Raw genomic sequence first — 19,694 nt, forward strand, 5'->3', positions numbered from 1 at the left:
GGTCTCGAACTGCTGTCCGACCTTCCGGTCTGCAGTTCAGCGTCTTAACCACTAAGCCACTGCGGCCCTATGTCGTAATGCTATAGAGCTGATAAAATCTGTTCCCCACCTTCTTCTAGATGTATGCTGTATTTTCTCAGATAAATGAGATGTCTCTCCCAAATCTTTTACAATTGTCAAGCTTGCAAATAGCCACTTGCCTTCTCATCTATGGTGAGGAGGAAACTCTCTCCAGGTGACTAAGCATGGATGTGTGCAGGTTTTTTCCCCAAATTGGATCACAGTTGAGTCTCTCCCCCCCGCACACACACACACACACACACACCTTTATAATGAAAGAACACAAAATTTTAGTCCTGTTCCATTGGTCTGTTGAGCAGGTGACCAAATCTCTCCTATTCAGCCCAGATAATTAACAGTGAATTCATCATATTCAAAGGCTGCCCTGTAGATTCAGGTCACAGTTGAGGGATGCTATCATTGAACTCACATCTGAAAGGTTTGCTATAGCACACTGAACCAAAATGACTCAACCATGGCTGAAGCCAGAATTCCCCAGCATTTTGGCTAGTTGCTGGGAATGGATGCATCTGTCAAACAGATGAAACTGACAAACTAGAATGACATATCTCCAGTAGAAGCTGATTAGATGGAGGCAGGATGAGAACAGTGACTCATACAATTGTTCTGAACAACTTTCGCCCAGTCTCAAATCTGCCATTTTTGGGCAAGGTGATTGAGCGGGTGGTGGCGATGCAGTTGAAGGCACACTTGGAAGGAACTGATTATCTAGACCCATTTCAGTCGGGCTTCAGGCTTGGGCATGGGACAGAAACGGCCTTGGTCGCCTTGGTGGATGATATGAGGAGGGCTCTGGATAGGGGTGAATGCTCCTTCCTTGTTCTCCTCGACCTCTCAGCAGCTTTTGATACCGTTGACCACGGTATCCTCCTGGACCGCCTGGAGGGGTTGGGCATTGGAGACACCGTATTGCAGTGGTTCCGGTCCTTCCTCTCCAGCAGGTACCAGAGGGTAGCACTGGGAGAGGAGGTTTCGGACCCATGGCCGCTCACTTGTGGGGTGCCACAGGGTTCCATCCTCTCCCCGATGCTATTTAATATCTATGTGAAGCCGCTGGGGGCTATCTTCAGGAGGTTTGGGGTGCAGTGTCATCAATATGCGGATGACACGCAGCTCTACCTCTCGTTCAAATCTTCACCAAGGTTGGCTGTAGAATCCCTGTCCAAATGTCTGGAGACAGTGAGTGGCTGGATGGGGAGGAATAAGCTGAAGCTGAACCCTGACAAGACCGAGGTACTTTTGGTGGGAGACAAGAGGAAGTTGGAGGATGTTGACCTGGTGTTGAATGGGGTACGGCTACCCTTGAAAGACCAGGTCCGCAGCCTGGGGGTCATTTTAGACTCCCAGCTGTCCATGGAGGCTCAGGTGTCAGCTGTGAGCCAGACAGCGCTGTATCAACTCCATCTGATATGGTGGCTGTGCCCCTTCTTTCCCAACCATCTGCTCCCATCGGTAGTACATGCCCTGGTCTCCTCTTGTTTAGACTACTGTAATGTGCTCTACGTGGGGTTACCCTTGAAGATGGTTCGGAAGCTGCAGCTGGTGCAGAACGCAGCGGCTCACCTGATTAAAGGCAGCCACCAGCGAGATCACATCACTCCAATGCTGAAGGAGTTGCACTGGTTACCAGTTGCTTTCCAGGCCAAATTCAAGGTGTTGGTTTTGGCCTTTAAAACCCTATATGGTTCTGACCCAGCCTATCTCAAGGAGTGCCTCCAGCAACACCAGACAGGCAGCTTAACAAGATCAGCCTCGGATAGCCTTCTCTCTGTCCCATCAGCCAGGACAGCTAGACTGGTGGGGACAAGGGAGAGGGCCTTTTCTGTGGTGGCCCCCACTCTGTGGAACTCCCTCCCTAGGGAACTCTGCCATGCCCCCTCATTAATGAGCTTCCGTCGTGTATTAAAAACGTGGTTGTTCAGGCAGGCATTTGGGGTGGGTTAGGGTATTTTAGAAAATGTTTTTATTGTAGAATTTTATTGTATGTTGTACATCGCCCAGAGTGGCTGGGTGACCAGCCAGATGGGCGATTAATAAATTTAATAATAAATAAATAAATAAAATACAGCGGTGCTGCAGGAAGCCCCGGGACTCCATTTGTTGTTTTATTAGTGCTTGTGGTGGCACACTAGCAGTTTTCTTGTGGAATGCAATTGAGGGATTACCAATTTAAGACTTTTCTGCACTGTAGACATCATTGCCATGCTTTAAAAAACAAACAGCCAGATCAACCTGTCAGCCTTTTTCTGTCCTCCTGAAATACAGTGACTTGAAATATGCATATCCTTGTCTTTCCGTCCCCCACTTCCTACACTCTGACAACCACAAACCAAAGAATTATAATGTTTTCCTTCACTTTTATTCTAGCCTGGAATGACAGGCCATAGAAAACACACACACACACACACACACACAGAGAGAGAGAGAGAGAGAGAGAGAGAGACATTCTTGGTTCAGATGTTTATGACTTATTAAGGGGAAATGTTTGATGTATTACTATGCCAAGCAAATCTCATCACCAGCTTTAATTTTGCTCTGCATATATATTCTTTGTTATTATTTTTTTTAAAAAAAACCCGATGAATCAGTCAGTGCCCCATTATGTTAATGAGCAAATCAATCAAGAAAATATCTCCAATTAGCAGTGATAGAATTGTGTGTATGTGTCGTGCTTATGTCTCCCACGTTAGGCCCCAAGTTTCATTTGCATGCTAACTAACTTTGGTTCCACAGTGCTGGCATTTAGAGATAATCCAGAGGAAGTTGGGCACACCTAGAACACCTCATGCTGCAGCCCTGTGCACGATTACTTGAGTGTAACTCAAGGAACATAGGAAGCTGCCTTAGACCGAGTCCATCTAGGTCAGTATTATCCAGCAATCTCCAACCTTTTCAGGCCCACCTTTAGCCCAAACATGCATTTCGATCTCCACTTCTTAATTTTTTACTATATACTTGTATGCTGCTGGTGGTGCAGTTGCAAACCATCTTAGTTTTTTTATTTATTTTATTAAATTTATGGGCATCTCACAAGGTGAAGATTCATGGTCTATACCTGGGGTAGGTCACCTACTGCCTTCCAGATGTTTAGGATCACAACCTCTATCATCCCTGACCATTGACCATGCTGTCTGAGGCTAATGTGAGTGTTAGTCCTAAACATCTGGAAGGCAGCAGGTTGAATTCTCCTGGGCTACACTGAAAAGCAGCAGATGGACATGATTTCAGACAGTACTTTCCCAGCCCTACTACCTGGAGATGCCAGGTATTAAGCCAGGACCTTCCGCATGCAAAGCAGGTGCTCTGCCACTAAGCTATGGAAGCTATACCACAAACCGATACCACGTCAGCCTATAAGTCCATCAAGTTCAGTATTGTCTACACTCATTGGCAGTGGAGGCTGGTGGCTCTGATGTCATGGGGCGGTGAATCCGCTCTGGGTTTCAGTCAGAACTCCGAGGTGCTGAACCCTATCCCCAAAATGCGTTCGGCCTCCAGACCTGAGGTTATGCACATCTGATATACTGTCTACTGCCAGCCCACTAATCCTCAGAGTAATTACTGTGTATATTTTTTATTCCTCTGTGTTTAATAAAATAATCCCCATTTGTAATAGACGTGTGTGCGCACGTGTCTGTGCATCATTGGGGCAAATCTGCCAGAGTGCACTGTGACCAACGTAAAAGGTCCCTTGGACACATGTATCTTTGAATGTATGTACTTTTACATACATGTTCAGAGAGGACTCTCGTTAATAACAAATCATTTTCAATTGCCATTATATATCCCTTAAAGTAAGAATCTCTTGCACAAACCCAAAGATGGCTTATTCAAAACAGAACCCAAATTTTTAAAGATGTCCCATGGCATTGGTAGGAGGGGGAAATCAGAGATGAGCCATATGATCCTGTGCATGTCCAATCAAAAGTAAGCTCCATTGAGTTCAGTGGGCATTTCTCAAAGCTGGAGGAGGGGCCATTTCATGAATGACCATGTCTTCCTGAATTACTGGGTCAATTCCACACATTTTTGGTTGAAGCACTGTCTCTCCCCTGCCCTGCTTGTGGACTTCCTGAATGCATCTGGTTGGCATCCAGATGCCATTCAGTGGGAAGCAGGGTGCAGGATGAGATGGAACTTGGTCTGATCCAGCAGGACTCCTCTTATGGTTTTAATTCTATGTGCCCCCTGTAATGTGTCAGCAGGAGCCATTCAGGGGCATTCAACCTTTTTGGCTCTGTGGGCATATTTGAGATTTCGAGAAACTATCCTAGGCACCACCACAAAATGGCTGCCATGGGAGGAGAGGCAAAGGACAAGAAACCTGCTCAAAAGACTAAGTACAAGGCAGAGGTGAAGGGTATGAGCCCCAACCCACTAAACAATTTCTTGGAACCCTCCATTTTCAGCACCAACAAAAACCTACTTCACAGCAAACTCCGGTGGCCAGGAAGAAAATGTGTTCATTTTTTTAAAAAGTGGGAGAGATAGGGCACCTCAGTGGGCACTAAGAAAAATGTCCAGGTTGCATTGGTGCTCATGGATACCACATTGCCTATAGTGAAAAGAGAAGAGGGCACTTGGTGGGACAATTGGAGAGGATGATGGGTGAAGTGGAATGACTTCTGCAGTTGATATCCAGCTTTGGAAGCTGAGTATTTTCAGTTGAACGGGTGAGTGTCTCTTCAACCCCTTGATATCATAAAGATGTTGCTATGCACGATCCAGGAACCTGACTATACAAAACCCTCCCATAAAAAGGAGATAGATCTTGGCTCCTGTGCTTCGCAAAATGCGCTATGCTCTAATACAGATTGATAGCCGACAGCGCCTGCTCCCTTCTCCATCAGAATTAATTGCCCTCGTAGTAACCATTGATTATTTCAGACGAGCAAGCAATGTTTGGGGGGAATTAATTCGAAGTGGCAGAAAACAAAGCCCAGCAGAGACGTGTCATAACATGGCGCATTGAGGTAGTCATTGTGGCCTTTTTATTGCCAAATGTTTGAACAGATTTTTCAGTGAGAAACTGGGCTGAAACGCTCCAAACTGCACACCCGACAGAAACCGGCCATAATCTATTTCTGTTCTCCGAGATAATTAAACTGTACCAAAGCATTAAACTAGCTTTTGTCTATAATAATGACTGTACTTTGAGCAACATTTCTCTCTGCAGGAGAAGAAAGCCCAAACCCAAGACCTGCCATTCCACTGCCCTTTGTTTGACAGTAATTATGCACGCGCGCACGCGCGCGCGCACACACACACACACACACACACAGCTTCCCATGAAGAGCTTTGCTTCCATTCCTCGTTCCTTCTTTTTGTTTAAATTGGAGAAGAACACTGGTTAAAAATGAGCTCAGAAATAAATAGGAGTTTTGTGCTTTCGAGCGGGAAAGGTTGGCTTAGATTCTACCAGGCACCCTCCAAACGTAGGGCCACAACTCGCATAATTCCCAGACATCATGGCCAGCCTTCCCCAACTTAGTGCCCCCCCCCCGATGTGTTGGACTGTAACTCCCAGTATTCCCAGCCAAATTGGGGAAAGCTGTTCTAGAGGAGTTGACTGCCTTGCCAGTATCCACGATGACATACGGACATGTGTACTTACATACATTTTCAGGGGTAGATTTAGGAATTGGGGGGCTCTAAGGTGATGGGAATTATTTGGTGTTACTGCCTCCTGTTAAAAAGGCAGGTAGCAGAGGAAAAAACAAAACAGAAGGCAGAGCAGAATGAGCCTTTACCAGTCCCACATGCACACAAGGCTAAAGAAGGAGACCACACCCTTCTTTAGTGAAGGAAAGGTAAAAGCTTTGCTCACAATATTCTTACATATAAATGCAGGTACAGCATAGACTTCCAGACAAAGTTTGTTCAGCCCTTTCTTTTGTGTTATATAATACTGGCAGGAGAGAAAGCAAGCACATTGCTCCCAGCAATGGAGGAGGTCGGGGGGGGAAGAGGGGAGGAGCAGGAAATTGCACTGTAGGCTATGAGACCCTAAGGCTAGCTGTCCCCAAAATTCCCATGCATTCACTAGCTAACTGCAATACTACCCCTTTCCTGTAACTTGCAGACAAGCAGGGGCATTGCTAGGTTCTTAAAAGATCTGGGGCACAGGCCCATAAGAAAAAATTGCACATCTCTCTCTCTCTCTCTCTCTCTCTCTCTCTCTCTCTATATATATATATATATATATATCTCCGAGTCTAAACGCACATCTAATGTGTGTGTGTGTGTGTGTGTGTGTGCATGCGGTGTGCTTGTGTGTGTATAGATTACATACATAAGAAGTGTACACTGGCACCCCACCCCCCACTTCAACTCAGACCCCAATTCAGTGTTTTGGAAAACATCCCGCTTCTGCTCGGGCCAATTTGTAGTCAGACCACTTCAGCTCAGCACCAAACCTGGGTCAAGGTTTGGAAAAATGAGTCTTTATGCTTCCTGTTGACTACCACGGGAAATTAGGGGGGGGGGAGTAACCTTTTTCTCTTGGTCAGAACTGGATGATAATTTCAGGCATAGTAGCCCCCTAGAAGGAGGTTTCACAGGCCCGATGTCGGGGTGGGGGGAAGGTGCTGTTTATATTTTGATTTTCTTTTAAAGGGAACTGCCAATAACACTTATATTACTTGGAAGAAGTGGATAGAAATTTCAGGATTCATTGCTCCATCAGAGGAGATGCCAAATTTCAGAAAGATCACCACAAGGGTTTTTGTGCAAGGGTGGCCTTGACATTTTGAGGTCTCCAAAAGAGGCCATACTTATCTCACTATGTTCCTTGTGGACCATTGTTCCGAAAATTACAGACAGCCTAGAGGTGTCCCTAAGTAAGAAACCAGCAAAGTTTCAGAAGGATAAGTGCAGCAGTTCATGTGGAAGGATTGTTCTCCAATTTGGGGGAGGGAGTGATTTGCTTTCCCTTCCATTCACCCCTTCCCCAACAGTTTTTGGTTAAATTTGTATGAAAATGCACAGGTCATTAGAGGTGTCCCCCAGGCAAGAAACCTGCAAAGTTTCTGAAGGATATACATGCCTGCAAATTTAGAATGACTAGAATTTATTTACATTTCACCAGGGGAACAGGGGTGGGAAGGTGCTATTGCACTCATGTCCTGCTTGTGGCTTTCCTATGTGCATCTGGTTGGCCACTGTGTGAACAGAATGCTGGACTAGATGGACCTTGGTCTGATACAGCACAGCTCTTCTTATGTTCTTAAATACAGAGTGCCTCTGAGCATGTGCGGAATGTTTTTCTTTCACCACTGAGCACTTACATTCTCCCCCTACCAATTCTATTCCCCTCCATGCAACCATCCCTCCTCATTCTACCATCCTCCAGCAACTCTTCATAAAAACAGATGTCTTATTTTGTACAACTCTCCTTTACCTCCTCCTTGTTATGCACAAGTTCTCATTGTATCTTCTTATGTTCTTAAATATAGAGTGCCTCTGAGCATGTGCGGAATGTTTTTCTTTCACCACTGAGCACTTACATTCTCCCCCTACCAATTCTATTCCCCTCCATGCAACCATCCCTCCTCATTCTACCATCCTCCAGCAACTCTTCATAAAAACAGATGTCTTGTTTTGTACAACTCTCCTCTACCTCCTCCTTGTTATGCACAAGCTCTCATTGTATCTTCCTCCCCATAACTTCATTTATGCCAAGACTTCACCAGGATTCAGCCAATGAGTCTGTTTTCAAAACTAGGGCTAAGTTATGGAGAAACTCTGAGCATGTACTAAGTGCCTTTCCCTCACCACTGAAACCAGAGTTCATGCAACCCCCCCCCCCAAACCCACAAATGACAAAACATGCATAAGACTGAGCTGAAAGGGTCAGTCTTTGATCTGTCAATTCGGATCAAATTGACCCATCAATTCATTAGACAGAATTGGGTAGGCACTGTATTAAGCCTGCAATATCATGCTCACAACTCAGGACTTATTTCTGAATAAACATGCAGAACACCAAGGTGCAAACCCCCCTGCAAAAGTAACTTGTGCTGGAATCCTATGCACACTTTCCTGAGGGTAAACCTCATTAAACCTAATGGGACTTGTCAGTAGGCATACATAGGATTGCATAAATTAGCAATATGTATCTCCCCTCCACTTAAAAAACAAACCAAAAACTACTATTTTTTAAATTAAAGCTTTCTGTTCAGAGGAACACAGGAAGCTGCCTTGTACTGAGTCAGGCCCTGGGTCCATCTAGCCCAGTATTGTTGACACTGACTGGCAGCAGCGACTCTCCAGGGTTTCAGGCAGGATCCTTTCCTAGCCCCACCTGGAGATGCTCGGGATTGAACCTGGGACCTTCTGCAGGCCAAGCATGTGCTCTGCCACTGAGCTACAGCCCTTCCTATTGCTGGATACTGGCAAACAAAACAGCCCCAGATTTGTTTCTCTGCAACCATGTGACTTGAGTAAGGAGAAGGAGAAAAACCAATCCTCTTGTCTGTTTGTATAAAGTCAAACAGTTCAGAACTTCTCTTGCCCGCCAAAGAGAATTCTCTTTAAGTATTCCCCAAGATATGCTCTGGGTGGAATAAAGAAGAACAGGATAGGAGAGGGAAGAAGAAAAGAAGAATGGTGACTAGAACTGTGTGCAGGGGTGGGGAGTAGAGAGAATTCCCTAAGCCAAGTGGCTCCTTTCAGAGAGGTGGTACTTCAGAGGAATTTAGGGGGCTGTGGAGGGTTTGTAAGGATTGCATGTGCTTACCTTAACTTTATGAGGTGAGATGGCTGAGGGGTTTTTCTAGCTTTTTTAAAACTGTAGAGCCTATTTAAAAGCCCCAGCAGTTTCTCAGTCATGATGCCACATAGTCCTAACCCTCCCTTTGGGATTATTTGAGTCCTACAGCTATTTAGGAGAAATTAAAGTGGAGGGGGAGAAAGAAGTTTGTGGAGGCTGACTGGATCCTGTGCTGTACTGAAGCTACTAAACTTCTGCTGAAGCCAAAGGTTCCAGTTCGGGGCAGTAAAATCAGATGTGGTGTGAAATATCAGTATTTCACACGGAGCTCTTTCTTCCCTTCCATCTTCCTCTTCAAAATGTAATTGTAAACAAGCTCCCAACAGTGAGCATGTAAGAGCAGAAAAGAAGGGGGAGAGAGGTTTTTTGCACTTCAACCCCCCCCCCTAAACCAGAGATTACAGATAGTGACCTCCTAATAGTCACATTAAACATCTTCTGATTAGGATCTCTAATCCCATGTGTGGCTTGACAGTTTTTACTTTTTGTTTTAGACTTTGAGAAAAGGAAAATTTACACATGGCTAGCACAAAAGCCACTAGACCTAACTGCCTGACATTTGGTAGGTTCAGTCAGCTCCATAGGGCCTGCCAGATCTCCAAATTCCATGAATTTATGTGGAAGCACAAGAAAATTATAACACTTACTTTGACAGATTTTCTTGGGAAAAGCAAATTTTTCCTGTAGCTTGCACAAAAGCCACTGGACCTAACTGTCTGGACTTTGGCAGGCTCAGTCATCTCTATAGGGGTGGCCAGGTCCCCAAATTCCATGCACTTATGTGGAAGCACAACAAAAATATAGCTCTTCGCTTTGACACATTTTCTTGAAAATAGCAAATTTTACCTGTGATTAGCACAAAATCCACTGGATCTAACTGCCTGAAATTTAGCACATTCACTCATCTGCATGGGGGCTACCAAGCCTCCAAATTTCATGTATTTATCATACAAATTCAAAAGGTTATGGCCGTTTTTGTTTTCCAATGGGAAAATGTAAAAGAAAATGGCAATTCGGACAGCTCAAAAGATCTGGGGCCCGTGCCCAGGTGAGCTATCCTCTAACAATGCCCCTGCAGACAAGGCTGCAATATTCCCAATGTAAGGAAAGGCACCACAGATGGTCCCTTTAAAGTGGAAGATGCAAAGCATATACATTGTAAGTTCTCTCATGCTGCCTCTGACTTTCTTGGGTGCTGCATGCGAAGGGCAAAGAGTGGTGCTTCTTTTGGAGCAGGGCCTTTGGCCAGTCTTGGGGCCCTGGCAAAAGCCCAGCGTTGCCAGTCTCTGGAACCAGCCCCAATGGATGGGAAGATCGGAAATCTTTCTGCCCCTGCTTTCCAAGGTGCTCAAAGTGGCTTACAACATAATCTAAGAACAGCTGCATCCAGAGAGAAGACAAATCAATGCCTATGTCAATGTTGCATGCATTCATTCATTAGGCCAACCCATCCTATTTCTATATTAATCTGCAGGGGTGAGGGGTTGAAGAAAAAATCTGCATGAAAATACAGCCATTTTTATATGCATTTTATTATAAAATAGGCATTTTATATGGACTTTAATATAAGGAACACATTTTAATATGCATTTGTGTACAATTTCTAAACCAAAAATTGCGTCACAAAATTCAGAGAACGCAAAATCAGAAAGATAACTACATTCTGATTTGCACATTAGTTTAGGATGCTTGATTTATGCTGGTTCACTTCCAAATGTGGACCAAACGTAATTCTTAAGTATCCCTAGTGACATCGCAACTATATCAAAACAAATGCATTTGGGATGAGCAGATGTCCCCCATTCTATCCCTTTATCATTCCATGGTTTCTCTACAATTTGTATTCCTCTTTTCCTGAATCCTGGTTAAATTAGAAGAATGGCTAAAACTATGTTAGGACACGGAATCATGGGCTCAAGTGACAGGAAGCCGGATTCCGGCTGAACATCAGGAAAAACTTCCTGACTGTTACAGCAATACGACAATGGAACCAATGACCTGGGGAGGTGATGGGCTCTCCCATGCTGGAGGCGTTCAAGAGGAGGCTGGACAGCCATCTGTTGGGGATGCTCTGACTTAGATTGCGGCACTGAGCAGGGGGTTGGACTCGATGGCCTTAGAGGCCCCTTCCAACCCTACTCTTCTATGATTCTATGTCTGGAATAGGGGCATGTGAGGTTCGCTGTCACATTTCAGTACGTTCAGTTAATTTGGAACTTCTCCCCATGGGCCCCGACTCTGTGTTACTGATGCACATATGCACATCACTGAAACATTGCACAAAACTAGGGTTGGCAGAGTCAGGCACCTGCCAAGGGCCCACGACCCAGCAGGGGAACACTGACAAGAGCCCCCTGGACTTGCTCTTCCTCTTCAGCATTGCCACCTGCTTGTTCACCTGCCTCTCACTTAGGGATGTCAGAGAATTTCTTCACGAATCTCGGGGAGATTCAATCTCCCCCGAAATTGGTGGAGAAACGGTGTGCCCCCCCCCCCCGGGACGGGACTCACCTTGGTCGAATGTCCCTGGCAGCAGCGGCTCCGGCAGCGGTTTGGCGGCAGTTCGGAGGCGGCAGCAGCGGCCGGTCTTCCAACTGGCCGCCGCCACCGCCATTTCCAAGTAAAAAACAAAACAAGCAAACGTGATAGGCTACATAAAGATTTACGTAGCCTATCACGGCTAGATTTAAAAAAACTAGCCGTACATAAATGTTTACGTAGCCTATCACGGCTGACTTTGGGGGGGGAAGCACGTACGTGAATGGTGGTGCCCATGGGCACCGCCACTTGCGTTCCTTATTTTGGCACGTCTAGTCTACGTAAACATTTACGTAGACTACGGCGAAAATAAGGGCAATGCAAATAGCGTTGCCCTTATTTTCGCCATCGTCTACGTAAATGTTTACGTAGACTACACGTGCCAAAATAAGGAACACAAATGGCGGCGCCCATGGGCGCCGCCATTTGCGTACGCGCTTTTTTTTTCCCCAAAGTCAGCCATGATAGGCTACGTAAACATTTACATAGCCTATCACGGCTGACTGCAGGGACACAAACGGCGGCTACGGCCGTCGCCATTTGCGTCCTGGCAGGAGACGACGTTTCGCGGCCGGAGGGACGGGGCACCTCCCCCTGGCCAGAATTTCGGGGGGAGGAACGGAGCGCCTCCCCCCCACCGCGAAGCAAGCTTCAGGATCAGGTAAGGGACTTTCGTCCATCCCTACTCTCACTCTGGCCCAGACAACAGCGGTGGTGAGAAAGAGGAGCAGGAGATGCCATAGCCTGCTTGCTCACTGACTCCCTTCCTGACACACAAGCAAATGGTAGCAGTGATGAGAAAGGGGTTGAGGAGCAATTCCAGTTGGTGGTAATGGTGGTGAGAAGGTAGGCCCACCACGGGAGGAGGCCCATTGCGGGTAATTTGTCCAAAGGCTCTCAAAACCCAATCTTGATTCATTCTGTGCTCTGTGCTATTGATGAATGCATGCGCTCCTGGCAAAACACTGTACAAAAACCACCTTGATGCAGCTGATACACAGCATGACATCACGATCTGTACAAACTTTGGAATTCAGACATGGACCAATGGAGAATTCCTAATTCACTGGTTCCATTTCATACTAGGTCATTCAGAATGCTGCAATCCAGGGAGAAATTCTGAGGAGGAGAATTTAAAAAGCATTCTGGTACTGCTTGTTCTTGTTCACACATGGATGAAAACTTGCAGTTATCCATGTATACTCAGCATGGAAATATTAGGTTTTTGAACGGAGGTGTGGAATGTATATGGAAGGCAGAATAATGAAGAGGAATCCCTGAGTCCTGCACGGTGTGGAATGCAGTTTAAAAAATAGAATTTGGAATGGAGATCAATAAAGCAATGCTTCTTCTTGGTCTCTGATTAACCCAAGAAAAAAAAACAAGCACAGAGAGAGGCCAAGGGACTAAGGGAAGGAGCAAAGTGCTGGATGTGCCTGGCATGGGATCCCAAGAGAAACCCCACACACACATCTTTTGGCTTGACTACAGGAAGGGTATTCCCCTAGCCTTTCTATGAGAGGCATTTATTATGCCTTCATGACTCCTGACTCATGTTAGTTTGTGGGTGCTTTACATGATGTCATCCTCCTCCAGGGCCTCTCCAGTTCTTTAGAAGCATTTTTGTTGTTGTTCAGCCGTTAAGTTGTGTCCGACTCTTCGTGACCCCGTGGACCACAGCACTCCAGGTCTTCTTGTCCTGCGCTCTCTCCCGGAGCGTGCTCAAGTCCATATTCATTGCATCCGTGATGCTATCTAGCCATCTCATCCTCTGCTGTCCCCTTCTCTGTTTGCCTTCAGTCTTTCCCAGCATCAGGGTCTTTTCCAGAGAGTTTTCTCTTCGCATTAGGTGGCCAAAATATTTGAGCTTCAGCTTCAGTATCTGTCCTTCCAATGAGCACTCAGGGTTGATTTCCTTTAGGACTCACTGATTTGACCTCCTTGCAGTCCAGGGGACTCGTAAGAGTCTTCTCCAGCACCACAGTTCAAAAGCATCAGTTCATCGGCGCTCAGCCTTCCTTATAGTCCACCTCTCACAGCCATACGTTGCTACTGGGAAAACCATAGCTTTGATTAGACGGACCTTTGTCGGCAAGGTGATGACTCTGCTTCTTACTATGCTGTCTAGATTTGCCATAGCTTTCCTCCCAAGGAGCAAGTGTCTTTTAATTTCATGGCTACAGTCATCGTCTGCGGTGATCTTGGAGCCCAAGAAAATAACATCCGTCACTGCTTCCATTTCTTCCCCTTCCATATGCCAGGAAGTGATGGGGCCAGATGCCATGATCTTAGTTTTTTTAATGTTCAATTTCAAACCAGCTTTTGCACTCTCCTCTTTCACCCTCAACAGGAGGCTCTTTAGATCCTCTTTGCTTTCTGCCATTAGGGTGGTATTGTCTGCATATCTGAGGTTGTTGATAATTCTCCCAGCAATCTTAATTCTGACCTGTGATTCATCCAGCCCGGCGTTTCTCATGATGTACTCAGCATATAAGTTAAATAAGCAGGGCTACAGTATACAGCCTTGTCGTACTCCTTTCCCAATTTTGAACCAATCGGTTGTTCCATGTCTGGTTCTTACTGTTGCTTCTTGACCCTCGTACAGGTTTCTCAGGAGACAGGTAAGGTGGTCTGGTACCACCTTCTCTTTCAGAATTTGCCAGAGTTTGTTGTGATCCACACAATCAAAGGCTTTAGTGTAATCAATGAAGCAGAAATAGACATTTTTCTGGAATTCTCTTGCTTTCTCCATGATCCAGCGAAAGTTGGCGATTTGATCTCTAGTTCCTCTGCCTCTTCGAAACCCAGCTTGTACTTCCGGTAGTTCTCGGTTCGCGTACTGCATCACCTTGCTGGCATGTGAAATGAGCGCAATTGTGCGGTAGTTTGAACACTCTTTGGCGTTGCCCTTTTTTGGAATTGGAATGTAAACTGACCTTTTCCAGTCTTGTGGCCACTATTGAGTGTTCCAAATTTGTTGGCATATTGAGTACAGCACTTTAACAGCATCGTCTTTTAGGATTTTAAATAGCTCAGCTGGAATACTGTCATCTCCGCTAGCTTTGTTGTTAGTAATGCTTCCTAAGGCCCACTTGACTTCACTCTCTAGGATGTCCGGCTCAAGTTCAGTGACCGCACTATCATGGCTATCAGGGACATTCAGATCTTTCCTGTATAGTTCTTCTGTGTATTCTTGCCACCTCTTCTTAATCTCATCTGCTTCTGTTAGGTCCCTGCCTTCTTTGTCCTTTATCACGCCCGTCTTTGCACAAAACGCTCCCTTGAGATCTCCAATTTTCTTGAAGAGATCTCTAGTCTTTCCCATTCTGTTGTTTTCCTCGATTTCTTTGCATTATTCATTTAGTTGCTACCTCCTGAATTTAGTTGGATTTAGTTGCTGCCTCCTGAACAATGTTACGGACCTCCATCCATAGTTCCTCAGGCACTCTGTCTATCAAGTCTAATCCCTTAAATCTATTCGTCACCTCCACTGTATATTCATCAGGGATATGATTTAGGTCATACCTGAATGGTTTAGTGGTTTTCCCTACGTTCTTCAATTTAAGCTGAAATTTTGCAACAAGAAGCTCATGATCTGAGCCACAGTCAGCTCCAGGTCTTGTTTTGACTGACTGTATAGAGCTTCTCCATCTTTGGCTGCAAAGGACATAATCAATCTGATTTCGATACTGATGATCTGGAGATGTCCATGTGTAGAGTCGCCTCTCGTGCTGTTGGAAAAGAGTGTTTGCTATGATCAGCGTGTTCTCTTGGCAAAACTCTATGAGCCTTTGTCCTGCTTCATTTTGTACACCAAGGCCATGCTTGCCTGTTATCCCAGTGATTTCTTGACTTCCTACTTTAGCATTCCAATCCCCTATGATGAAAAGGACATCTTTTTTTGGTGTTAGTTCTAGAAGGTGTTGTAGGTCTTCATAGAACCAATCAACCTCAGCTTCTTCGGCATCAGTGGTTGGGGCATAGACTTGAATTACTGTGATGTAGAATGGTTTGCCTTGGATTCGTACTGAGATCATTCTATCGTTTTTAAGATTGTACCCCAGTACTGCTTTTCCCACCCTTTTGTTGACTATGAGTGCTACTCCATTTCTTCTAAGAGATTCTTGCCCACAGTAGTAGATATAATGGTCACCTGAATTCAGTTCGCCCATGCCTGTCCATTTTAGTTCGCTGATTCCCAAGATGTCGATGTTCAATCTTGCCATCTCATGTTTGACCACCTCCAGCTTACCTTGATTCAGTGATCTGACATTCCAGGTTCCTAAACAATATTGTTCTTTACAGCATCCGACTTTCTTTTCACCACCAGACACATCCACAGCTGAGTGTCCTTTCGGCTTTGGCCCAGCCACTTCACTCTTTCTGGCGCTACTTGGAAATATCCTCTGCTCTTCCCCAGTAGTATATTGGACACCTTCCGACCTGAGGGGCTCATCTTCCAGTGTCATCTCTTTTAGCCTTGTGATACATTCCATGGGGTTTTCTTGGAAAGAAAACTGGAGTGAGTTGCCATTTCCTTCTCCAGTGGACCACATTTTGTCAGAACTCTCTGCCATGACCTGTCCATCTTGGGTGGCCCTGCACGACATAGCTTATGGCTTCACTGAGTTACGCAAGCCCCTTTGCCACAACAAGGCAGTGACCCATGAAGGGGAGAAGGATTTTAGCATGGCTTTTTTTTTCTAACAAGGAAAGCCTGGTATATCCATGAATGGCGGCATGAAACACTAGTGTATTTGTGCAATTCTGCTATACCACAGCACCACCTAGTGCTTGTGTAATGGAACATATAAAAAGGTAGAGAAAGAAAAACCATGGGTGGGGGGAAATGTGTACAGGAGCCCATCTTAATCCCACAAAGAATCCAGATGCAGAAGCCTCAGTAATGTGGCAGGTTAAAAGCTTCATGTAGAAAAGCCCTTCGAGTAAAAAATTCTTTGTGGTCCCTGTGCTTGATCCCACTGCAAGATACAGCCTGATCCTGTATTATTATTTCCTTGCTTTCATCCCACTTTTCAGACAATTATTTTTCCCTGTAGGTCCAAGAGAGTGAGCCCACGATGATCTGCAGCTCCACTAACGTGGCAGGTGGAGGCTGGTGGCTCCGATGTCAGTGGGGTCATGAATCTGCTCAGGGTTTCAATCAGAACCAGCCAGAACTCTAAAGGAGCTCTCCAAGGCACGGATAGGCCCTTTAGAGTTCTGACTGGTTCTGACTGAAACCCAGAGCAGATTCACCGCCCCCGTCCTCCACTGAATGGGGCTCTGCATGCCAAGCTCCCTTGAGTGCCCCTAAACAGGCAGCTGCACTCCCAGCAAGCTGGAGCAGCACCCTGGAAATGAACTGTTGCCTAAATGCAGCAGCGGGTGCTTCGCAGCGGGTGCTTCACAGGGGCGATGCTATATCTGGGTAAGCAAGGCAGCCAAGTAGTGCCAGCAAGAAGGAAAGTTTGGGTCTCATAATTGTGCATTTCACCCCTGGGGGGTGGGATTGAGAGAGACGGTGCTATGAGCAAACCAGGGAAGGAACAGTGTGCCGGTGAACCGCAGGAGGACCTTAGGATCCACGGAGCAGAGTGTCCGAGTGTGTCGAGACGTCCTGTAAGAAATCCTTCAAAGAGGAACCAGTTAAAGCAGGGGTGTTGACCCTCTTTCCGCCTTAGGGGTGGATTCCATTTCAGAGAAGCTCCGAGGGCCGCACTGCAGTGGTAGGTGGGGCTGGAGGCAAAAGAGGGCAGGGCCAAAAGCAGAAGGCGTAGTCTACATAAATCTTTACGTAGACTACCAGGACCAAATAAGGAACGCAAATGGCGGCGCCCATAGGGCGCCGCCATTTGCGTATGCGCTTTTTTTTTCTTCCCCCAAAGTCACCCGTGATAGGCTACGTAACGATTTACGTAGCCTATCACGGCTGACTTTGGAAATCTAGCCGTGATAGGCTACGTTAATCGTTACATAGCCTATCATGGGGTGTTTCCCCCCCACACTTTTTCTTTCACGGCCGGGGGGACGGGGCACATCTCCCCAGCCTGAATTTTGGGCAGGTGAGGCGGGGCGCCCCCCCGGCCTGAATTTCGGCGGGGCGAGGCGGGGCGCCTCCCCCCCCGGCCTGAATTTCGGGGGGAGAAGCGAAGCGCCTCCCCCCCACCGCGAAGCAAAGCTGCGAAAAGGTAAGTGACTTTGGTACATCCCTATCGCAATCAACACACTCCGGGAAACAAAGCTCCAGGCTAACACTGTTTTATTGGTTAACGACTAGTCTCATTACAAATGCAAATTCTAGGAAACTCTCAGACTGCAATGAACCAGCTAATCCACACATCCACGAATATCAATAGAGGATACGAAGTGGAAGTTAGGAAAATAGCCAGCTGTCTGGGTATGAATTTCATGGCCAGACTTGCTTCGCAGGGATGCCCCTCCCTTAGGGCGGCTCCCTCCTACCTTGGCTTCCCTGAGTGGCCAACCTGGTGGAGCGTCTGAGCCCTGCCCCTAACTTTTCCCACTTCGCTCTGCGACGGACTCTCGCATCCCTCAAGTCATGCCCTTGGCTTCCCTCCTCCTCCTCTAAAACTTGAGCTCTCATGGTGAAGGAATGGGGGAGCTGTTCAGCCTGTGCCATCTGTGTGTCAAGGTCTTGGGAAGAAAGTCTTGCCATATATGGGCTCACTGGGGAGGGTGCCTCCCCCTGTTCTGGCTGTTCCTATTCTGATTCTGAATCTGAGCTGCCTGATGTCTCCACACACTCAGATTCATTCCTGACATTGGAAAACCATGCAAATGCTGGGAAACCACCAAATGATTGGCAGTCTAGGAAAGGGTTGGAGCCAGAAGAAGAGGACAACGCCACCTGGGACTGGGACCCCAGGTGGGCTGGACTGGGACCCCAGGTGGGCTGGATTTAGCTCAATGGGCCTACGGTTCAACACCCCTGAGCTACAGAGTTGAGGCTAGGAGCATAAAGGAGGCAACAATTTGGGGCATTGTCGGGATGGGGTAAAACAAAGTAAAACAGCACAACACCATTTCTAGCAGCAGAAAAATAAAACTAATTAGCAGCTCTAGTTATGAAATGAAGCATAACTCAGAATATACTTCTCATTAGGGATGGCAGAGAAATCCACTGTGGACTCAAGTAAGGCCGGAGTCTCAAGTATCCGACCTGCGAAGTCCTCAGTGGACTGGCTCTACTCACCTCCAGATCTGCTGGATTCCCCGTGGGATGGCTCTCCTCCGTTCTAAATGTCGCAATAGGGTAATGGCAGTCGCCATTAGCCAATCGTGGGGAAATTACAGCTGTAAATGCATAGTTTATGGCATTTGCAGCTGTAAATGCTTCGTTCTGTGTAAATTGCAGTGTAAACGGCCATAATTACAGCCGCAAATGCCATAAACTATGCAATTTACAGCTGTAATTTTCCTGCGATTGACTAATGGCAGCCGCCATTATTCTATCACGACATTTAGAATGGAGGAGAGCTGCCCCACAAAATCTGACAGATGTGGTAAGGCTCCAAGGAAATCCTTGGGCCCCAAGTGGCCCGGATTTCCCCACTCCAGACACCCAACCAGACCAGAAGTTGGGGGATTCATACATCCCTAGTTCTCATAGCTCTCCATGGTGTCTTCATCTGCCTGCCCAAAGGCTTTTGCAAACAGATGGGCCTAAAACTCAGGCTGAGGGATCATGAAGTCTCCTCCTGGGGGGAGGCCTTCCCATATCACAGGGGCAACCACAGAAAAGGCCCTTGCTACTTGCAGTAGATATTGTAACCTCTTGAATTGAGGGAACTGGGTGAAGAGCCCTCGTTGATGACCACAGTAGGTGGGTTGGTTCAGATGGGGAGAGGCACTGGCTAAGGTATGATGGTCCCTTTTACCCATAACCATTCATGATCTAAGAGACAGAGCATTTTATTTGGACTGGATGTGAGAAGCCTAGATATAAGGCCTTCCTCTGCCGCGGACCTAGCAGATGGCCTTAGGTGAGTCACTATCTCAGTTTGCTTCTTGGCAGGGTAACTTTGCCATGGGTGTCTTTGTGTGTCAATTTGGTGCGCTGAGCAACATTTTATTGGAGATTGCGGATGGTTCATCAGACCTCTGTAGATTGAAGTGTTTTCGATATCATGCCAAACAATGCCTTGATTGATGTTGGAACATATCACTCAGTTTCCTCAAACTCTGTGGCTTCCCTTGTCAGTCAGAACATTTTGCCGTCACTGTCATCTGTCTCTTTTTCTCATTAATGGTTCACGACTGATCTGTCTAATCCTGGCCATGT

Source organism: Heloderma suspectum, chromosome 12 (genome assembly GCF_057233095.1).
Source record: "Heloderma suspectum isolate Gila_16-S chromosome 12, 16-S_ref, whole genome shotgun sequence".
NCBI classification, from domain to species: domain Eukaryota; kingdom Metazoa; phylum Chordata; class Lepidosauria; order Squamata; family Helodermatidae; genus Heloderma; species Heloderma suspectum.